The 9,962-nt window shown below is 29.2% G+C and overlaps 1 non-coding gene across 1 annotated transcript; it reads right to left on the bottom strand.

Moving 5' to 3' along the window:
• Positions 1-4,326: 4,326 nt before the first annotated feature.
• LOC118603472 lies at positions 4,327-4,445 on the bottom strand. Its single transcript, XR_004951216.1, has one exon. It is a non-coding gene; the product is annotated as a 5S ribosomal RNA (ribosomal RNA).
• Between the last annotated feature and the right edge of the window lie 5,517 nt (positions 4,446-9,962).

The following is a 9,962-nucleotide window of genomic DNA, read 5'->3' as shown; positions in this document are numbered from 1 at the left end:
TCTATAAACATATTTTTTCAATCTAGAACAACTGAAGAAAACCAAGCACACATTTCACCTCGTATTTACCTTTTCCCCATTTCCTTTTGATCCTGCATCATTCTGGCTGTCACCTACTCTTACTACTTTATATATTTTTACATCATTAGAGTATGTAATGATGCCTACCTAGCACATAGTGGGCAAACAGGAAACAATTCATAATTACTGTCTTACTCAACTGTAGATTATTTGACTTCTTTTTTATCCATTTCTGCTAATTAACATAAACTTGCAAATATACAAAGGCAGTGATGCAATTAAAAATGTCCCCCTTTAAACAAGTAAAATTTTCACACATTTCTCTGAATTTGAAAGTTTTATATTTAATAAAGTGGAAAAGAGCCATTCTAGACTTCCCGTTAGACACTCTCATAAAACCATACCCTTCCCTTATCAGAAATTATCAAACTGAAATTTAAAATGTTTTGTAAAATCCTTTGCTTGATGTCAGCCTCACCGGGTGGAATAAAAACTTTATAAGGATAGAAAACTGCCCATGTCATTTACTGCTTTTTCCATAATCTAGCAGTGTCCCCAGGAAGACCGAAAATTCCCCAAGGACAAGGATACTGCCTGGTAGATAGTAGGAGTGTAAAAACTACCTACTGAATAAATGAATGAACATACTGAGAATGTTTAATAATAAAATTAAAATTAAATTTAGGAGAGAATATTTAGCATATTTGGCAATTAGCAGATTAAATGTTTTACAAGTAATTTTAAAAACTTTCTGATGACTATTGTGAAATGAAAAGCATTTTCTCTTTGAAATTGATTAATTAACATATTAACATATTCAAATAAGTTGTGTGATTAATTCACAGATAATTCACATAGCCAAAAGCTTGCATGTGGGTGGCTTTTCAAGAGGACTGTATAAATTTTCCCTTTTTCATTCTTTAAAACTGAAAGCTGAAGAATGATAAAGGCATTACTTCCTCATGTCGCAGTAAAACCTATTAAGTTATATCAAACTATATAGTATATTTCAATCAGAGTGGAAAATAAATACTTTTGCTATGTGTTTTGGAGTTACATTGAGCCATGAATACAGAACATTTACTCTGAATTTATATAAGACCAAGGGATCTAACATTCTGTTTTTAGGACTAGTGTTGGCATTTGTCATGTTTCGACCTATTTCATCTCATATGGATCTGTGACCTTGTAACAGTGAAAGTACATAAGCATTACTTTTTCTCTATGACATTCATTTTTCTGAAATTCTCAGAATTTCTGTGGTGTTCCCATTTTGAAACATATTTCACATTTCAAAAGCTATATTTCCCCTTTAAGGAATAGAAATTTTCTTAACATCTTTAGCTTTGGGTGTTGGACATTTTATGTGGGAGTGGCTGAGGAATGCTAATAATATTCAAATATGATTTTTTTAAGTGATAGTTGTGTTTTGATGTCTTTCTTAGGATTTGACTAAGAAAAGCTAGCACGAACTGCAATGACGTCCATGATGTGTAAATAAAAAGAATGTTCTTTCATTGGCAGCTGTAGCTACAATATTCTAAGCCTTGAAGCACTTGCAAAAATTTTTAAAATAATTGATGTTTTACTTTCAGTCTTTATTCAAGTTCCCTCCTTGTAATGTCACATTACTGAACACTAGGCATATATTTTAATTTTTAATGTAAAAAAAATCCAAATTTTAATCATTAGGGCAAAGTCCTTACATTGATGATTTTTAAGCTGTGTAGTTGGTGGCATATAGGAAGTGCAAGGGAATGTAGTTGCCTCCAAAAACCTGGAGAGAAGATTTTAAAAACTCTTTTGGAGTTAAGTGATTTAAATAAATCTATAATAGGAGGAGACAAAATTTATATGAGATTATCTGAAGTATTTTCTTGAATTATAATTTCATTGATGATGTCAACCAAGTTAAAGGATAAATTTATCAATGAAAGAGTATATCTACACTAGGAAAATATGTTATAGAGAAGGCAATTTCTTTTGATTATCTGCATGAGAGTCCAGGATAGGGGAATACAGGCAATTCTGTACCTATCATCTTCCATAAGAAGTTAATGAATTATTTCTTACTTGGTGTATCAGTCTTATGTGAATTCAGCTATCATAAGTACACCAAAAAGTAATTGTTTATTTGTAAATATACTAATATATTTTAGATTGTAGATTTGTAAGGCTTGGGTCACTCATTCTACTACCAAACTATTACGTACCTTCAAAATTCAAGTAGAATTTCAACATCATGGCTCACCTTTTGTTTTATAAGCTTTTTTTTAAAAAAAATTAGATTTATTGGGATAACATTGGTTAATAAAATTATAAAGGTTTCAAGTGTACAATTAAAAAATACATCACCTGTATATTGCATTGTGTGTTCACCATCCAATGTCAAATCTCCTTCTGTAAACATATATTTGACCCCCTTTACCCTTATCTACCTCCCCTCTTCTCCGCTTTTCCTCTGGTAACCACTAAACTGTTGTCCATGTCTATTAGTTTTTGTTTGTCTTGTTCACTTGTTGCTTTCAGTTTTGCAGTCTGCTTTTTAAGTTTAGCAAGGCTTAACTAGATTATTCAAATATGTATATAAATTGCTAGCTACATCATCCTTAGAGATGAAGGTTGCTTTTTGTGGAAATATTTTATGTTTAACTTACTCAAGGTGAGTATTTGCCATGCATTACTCAGAAAGGTAAGGTAAGAACACATAGGAAGTGTGAACAGAAATAAGTAAATTGTGGAAACAAGGATTAGTGGACCAAGACAAGGAGAAAGAAAAGTCATGAGAAATATGGCTTAGGATCACCACATTCAGCTGGTGCCGAGTTAGAATCATGTTTTATTGAAAGTAGCAAAATGAACTAAAGGAGGTTTCTAACCCACCACCAGTTTTCCTTGCCTCTTTTGGCCTTTACGATGTCTTCCTCTGAAGGATTACCATCAACATAAATATACATTTATCATGCTATTATTAGGTGATGCTCTCTCATTATTTCTTTAACACTATAGGTTCTTTTAAAAGAATGGTTTTAGCAATGGCAGAGTAACAAGTATTGAATTTACTCTCCAGATTTAAACAAATCTAAAATTAAATTTATGAACTTTTTATATTTGCTAGACAATAGACAGCAGAGTTATAATTTTTAATAGAAGAAAAACATTTAAAGTGTGTTTCAAATTCAACTTGACTTTCTGTTTAAGGGCACTTTCTAAATCATAGCACAAAACTGTGAACCCAAACAGATATTAGTAATTTGTCTAGGTGAAGAGAAATTGAGGCTCAGGGCTGCAGAAGGGGTGGAATTTGTGGGGCAGACTTTTAGAGAAAAGGGAGACACTCAGAGCAGTAGCATCTAAATCTGCATGAAGATCTGTTGAAATTTTGTTAGAATAATAAGCTCCATATACTCAGGAGGAAAAAAATATTTAAGCCTAGCAGAGAATAACTACTGGGGATCTTTGAGATTTACAAATATTCTGGAGGTCACAGTCCTCAGAGACACTAGACTTCTCAATAGCAGTGTGGAATTCACTGAACAGAATTGATTGCTCAAAAAGGTCATGCTATAGCAATAGCACTACTTTAGAGATGCTTTAACAAAACCTAAAAATAATCCTTAGAGGATCTACCAAACTGTCTGTCAGAACAAATATCAAAATTCTTCAAAAGAATTTAAAAAATGCAAGCACTCAGCAATGTAGCATTCACAGTATTCAGATTACAATAAAAATTATTAGATATGCAAAGAAGCAGGAAAAAGTGACCCATAAATAGAACTATTATAAATGTTTAAAGATATAGGGTAAAATATGACATCATGAATATACAGGTGTGAAATTTCAGCAAGGATGCTGAAATTATATATATAAAAAGAACTACCTGAAAATACTAGAACTAAAGATTAAAATATTAAACAAATTATGACTGAATTGAATTAATAGAACATTGGTACCATAGAAGAAAGGATCATTAAACTTGAAGATAAGATAATAAAAACTAATCTGAGTCAGAGAAAAAAAATATTGAGGCTCAGTGAACTGCTAGGTAATATTACACAGTCTACTGTGTGTGTAACAGACATTGAAAAAGGGAGGAGAGGTAGATTCAAGTAGGGAAACATTTTAAATATTAATAGCCAACATTACCTAAATTCGAGAAAAAATATAAAATGGAGATCCAAGATACACATGAATCCCAAGCAAAATGAAATAAACAAAAACATATTACAATCAAATTGCTGAAAACTAAAGGCTAATAGAGACATTTTTATTTTTATTTTTATTCTTATTTTTATTTTTTTTTTATGCCTACAGCACCTGGTCTTCCTAGATGGTCTCCCATCCAAGTACTAACCAGGCCCAATCCTGCTTAGCTTCCAAGATCTGTTGGGATCAGGTGTGTTCAGGGTGGTATGGCTGTAGACTAGAAGATATTTTAAATCAATCAAAAAATATTATATGCATAGAAACAATAAGAGAAATGTACTATTGGATTCATAGTAGAAACAATAAAAGCCAGAATAGAAATTATAACTTTAAGCAAATGAAGACAAAAATCCATCTTGAGTTATATATTCAGGATATATACTTGAAAAAATTATGACAAAATATAGGTCTCTTCAGATAAATAAGTCAGTAAATTTTCTTACTAGTAAGTCTGTCCTATAGGAAGTATTTTAAAAGTGTCTTTAATTGACATGTAATGGTATCAGAAAGAAATACAGATCTACGTACTTGAATGAATTGTCATAGAAATAAAAAATATTTGTGAAAATATAAAATTATTTTTCTTGTTTTTTATTTTTATAAAAATAACTGACTGAAGAACAAAATAAAAATGTGCCATGGAACTTATAATGTACGTTGAAGTAAAATGTCTAATGCGATAGCATAAAAATTGAGAGAGTAAGTGGAAGAATTCTGTTTTAAATTTTAAAATTATACTTTGTAACAATATTTATTTATAATATACTCTAATAAGTTAAGGATGCTTATAATAATTCCTAGAAAATATTTTTAAAAAAGAAAACTAAAAGGCAAATAGATGAGATAAAAATAGAATGCTAAAAAATGAGTAATAGGGCAGTGAAAATACTTTGTATGATACTATAATGATTATTACATTTGTCTAAACCCATGGAATGTATAACTCCAGGAATGAACCTTAATGTATGCTATGGACTTGGGTGATTATGATATATCAATGTAGGTTTATCAACTGTAACAAATGTATCACTCTAATGGAGATATTGATATATTGATAATGGGAAAGAGTATACATGTGCAGTTCAAGGAGTATAAGACATTTCTGTACTTCTCAATTTTACTGTGAACCCAAAACTGATCTAAAAATTGTCTTAAATAAATAAATAATTCATAAGATGGAAGAAATAAAAGAGTGGAGAAGAATTAAAACAAAAAATAAATAAAAAGCAAATTTACACTTAATAGTAAAGTAATACTGCTAATTGTATTAACTAAACATACAAATTGAAAGGTAGAGATTTTCAGCTCGGATAATAAAAAACCAAGATCTAACCACTTCTCAAAATAGATACATTTTAATTAGAAAGATATAGATAGACAAAAAGTGTAAAAATTATATACCATGAAAACTCATTTTAATAAATCTGGAGTGGCTATATTATTGTCAAAAAGATATTTTAAAACATAGGTAAATAAGAGATACAGAAGGATTTTCATAATGGTGAAGGCTCAGTTTTCAAGAATATATATCATTCCTTAAAATGCATACACTTAATTAAAAAAAAATCTAAACACGTGAAAAGAAAATTCACAATACTAAAATAAATGACTGAATTCCCAGGTGTAGTTCAAGATTTTAAACAATCCTCCCTCAGTACATTTAAAAATTAAAAAGTAAATAAAAATTAGTAAGAATATAGACGATTCAAACAAGTCAACACACTTAATCTAATAAAAATATGCATTCTTTTCAAGTTCATATAAATCACTCACCAAAATGAACCATATAAATGGCCACAAAATAAATATATACTTTAAAAGATTGAATTCATACATGGCAAGTTTTCTAACCATAGCAGAATTAAATCAGTAGACAATGACAAAAGATATATGGAAAAAAGTCACCATATATTTTTAAACAAAGCATTACATTTCTGAATAACCCACGAGGCAAAGAAGAAATTCTGATTTAATCAGAAAATATTTTGAAGAGAATGATAATTTAAAGGTAACATACCAAAATATTAGAATGCTGCTTGAACAGTATTTAGAGGTAAATCTAAAGCTTTAAATACTTATATTATAAAAGAGAAAAGTTTGAAATTCATCATCTATGCTTACATATTTAGAAAACAGAAAAGAACACAATACCTCAGTACCTAGAATGAAGGGATAATAATGGTAAGTGTTAAAATAAAAGGCATAAGACATTAAAGTAGTAAAATGATAGATAAAAATGTCTAAACAGAATAATACAAAAAAATTGTTAAATTCCTAACTGATTGAAGCAGGAAAAAGAGAGAGGTTGGGAGAATCCCCAAATTATTAATCAAGAATAAATAAGGGACATCTCTCATCAATAATTAAAGAGGGATCATTATCACAGATCATACAGATATTAATTGAATAATGATCATTAAACTATGTACAAATTTACTTTAAATTTTTTTAACAATTTAGATTAAATGGACACATCCTAAAAGAGACATATAAACACAACTGACCCAATAGGAACGAGCAGAGCTGAATAGCCATATAGCTAATAAAGAAGTTAATTTTAATTAAAAATTCTCTCACATTCATACAAAAAATACAAAAGAAGATTGAGTCACTGGTGAAGTCAATAAAATATTTAAGGAATAAATAATATCAATCCTACAAAAATACTTCAGAAAATATAGTTGAAGCTTATTTCTTGATACCAATAATATCCTAATATCATAATCAGAGAATAACATTGGAAGGAAAGGATAGACCATTAAATATTGTGAATATAAATATAAAAATTATTTTAAAATATTACCTTTTCAGTATAACAAGTGGGATTTAGCCCAGAACTGAAAATTTTAATTAACATTCAAAAGTTAATTTAATTTAACTAATCTTTTCAACAGAAAGTAACAGAGTAAGAGAATATAAGTTGATGAAGAAAACTTGACAAAATTAATTCAACAACACCTACATTAAGTGGAAGAAAAGAAATAAGAGAAAATTGGGCTAGAAATCAATAAATAGAAAGCTGGAAAATGGAGAAAATCTATTCAACTATAAGGCGGTTTTTAAGATGATCAAGAAAACGAACATACCTATTAGCACGCTGATAATAAAATAAAGAAAAGACACCAATTACTAATAGTAGGAATTACTGGGCAACATCACAACATATTCTACATATATTAAAGGGAAATTAGGGCATAGTATGGCAACATTTTGTGGATAATTTTAGAAATCTAGATGAAAGACAAATTCCTTGAGAGATAGTAACTAACGAAATTCATTCAAGAAGAAATAGACAACCTAAAAAGCCCTATAACTGCTAAAGAATTTGAAGGTCTAAATGGCTTCAGTGGTAATTTCTGCCTAATATTTATAAAATAATACCAATCCTGAAAATTCAACTGGAAAATTAAAGATAAAGGAATATTTTCCACCCATTCTATGGGACCAGTTTTGTGAGAAAAGAAAGAAAACTAAGAAACCTACAGGTAAATATCCCTCATGAACACAGATGCAAAATATCTTAACATTTTTAATAAACTGAATTCAACAATATATCAAAGATAAATATATTATGATAAAGTGAGATTTTTTATGATAATTCAAGATCTGATTAATACTTAATACACAATATATATAATTCATATATTAATAAACTACAAAAGAAAAAATGATAATCTCAACAGATGCAGCAAAAACTCTTGACAAAAATCTAACATCCATTGACAAAAACACGGCAACCTAAAAAGATAAGGTAATTTACTCAACCTGGTAAATAAATCTATGAAAAACCTACAGCGACAGAATATTTCCTCCAAAAATCAAAAATAAGGTAAATATACCATTTCTCCCCCCAGATTTCAGCTAGGGCAATAAGGCAAGCAAGATAAATAAAAGCACATTTGTTGGAAAGGAAAAGGAAAACTATCCTTATTAGATAGATGACAGCTATGTAGAAAGTCTTATGAAAACTAAATAAGTGAATTTAACTAGATTGCATAATGCAAGATTATTAAACAAACTCAAATGTTTTTCTATGTATAGTAGCACTTAAAATCAGTAATTGAAACAAAAAAACTAATACCATTTAAAATGGCATGAAAAATATGAAGTTTTTAGGTATAACTCTGTCAAGAGATACACAACCTATTGGCTGAATAAAGCAAAACATTGCTGAAAGATATTTAAAAAGACCTAAATAATGTAGAGGTAGACCACTTTTAGGGGGCGAAGACTCGATATTGTAATAATGTCAATTCTCTCCAAACTGATCAATAGATTCCAAACAATACCAAAGAAAATCCAAGCAGATTTTTTTATATAAAAATGCGAAGAACTATAATTGCCAAAACAACACTGAAAATAAAGAATAAATTTTGAAGAATAATAAGACCTGACTTTAAGATATTTTAAAGCTACAGTAATTAGGCAATATAGTATTTAAGACTGACAAAAGAGACAGGCACAGAAGACATAGAGATATAATAAGGATGGTAAATATGCACATGAAAATATGCTCAACATATAGTCATTAGGAAAACGAAAATTATGAAAAAAAATGAGAAGCCACTATACAGCTAATGGCTAAAATTAAATGAGTTGACTATACCAAGTACTGTAGAGGATATCAATAGGAACTCTAACACGCTGCTGGTAAGAATGCTAAATGGTATTATCCCTTTTAAAACTGTTTGGAAGTTTCTTAGAAATTAAAGATATACTTATCATATGACCACGCCATTCCTCAGACAGCTATTCAGCCAGGAAAATAAAATCATATGTCCAAATAATAAATTATATTAATGTACATTATAGATCTATTTATAATAGTCAAAAATTATAAATACTACAAATTCCCATCAATCAGTGAATTGATAAAGAACTATGATGAATTCATATAATGGAAAATTATCATCAATAAAAGATTACAAATTACTTATAAAATAACAAAAAGCATGATATCAAAATAACTGTGCTGTGTGGAAAAAGATAGATCCCCTAAAAGAATAAGTATTGTGTTTATGCTGAATACATTTATATAAATTATTAAGAAGATCAAATTAATCTATAGTGACACAAAGATCAATGGTTGCCAGGGAGCACTGTGGTGATATTAGCTGGGTCAAGACAAGGGGACTCCCAAAGAAACTTTGGGTCTTATAGATACATTAACTAACTTGATTGTGGTGATGTTCTCACATGGTGTATGTGTGTATAAACTTATCAAATTTAGATTATAAATATTTGTAGTTTTCATATGTTAATTTAATAATGCAGTAAAACGTACAATTAAAATAGCAGAACACATAAAATTATGAGGTATAAATTTAAGTCTTTTCAATGAATGTTTCTCCAAAATGCTCTGGAATACCACATATCTAATAACTTCAGCCCTTACCACATACAATATAAAACAATAATATCAGGTGGATTATAGACATAGAAGTCTAAAATTATAAAGTTTCTTAAAGAAATCATAGAATATTATCTTTTGAACTCTTACATAGGAAAAAGAAGCATGAAAAATAATAAATTAGATGTCATTTAAAAGACACTGTTTAAAAAATAAACAGGAAAACTGCTCATTGGCAGAAAATATTCTCATACATACATATGACAGTGAACTAGGGTTGAGAGGATATAAAAAATTCTCCTAAATGTCAATAACAAAAGCTATTCAGAAAATGGATAAACATTTGACCAGCTATTTTACAAAGTACCTTATATGAATGGCAATA

Source organism: Rousettus aegyptiacus, unplaced genomic scaffold (assembly GCF_014176215.1).
Source record: "Rousettus aegyptiacus isolate mRouAeg1 unplaced genomic scaffold, mRouAeg1.p scaffold_m13_p_5, whole genome shotgun sequence".
NCBI classification, from domain to species: domain Eukaryota; kingdom Metazoa; phylum Chordata; class Mammalia; order Chiroptera; family Pteropodidae; genus Rousettus; species Rousettus aegyptiacus.
The sequence above is the reverse complement of the archived record's forward strand: the minus strand, read 5'-3'. Positions and strand labels throughout refer to the sequence as shown.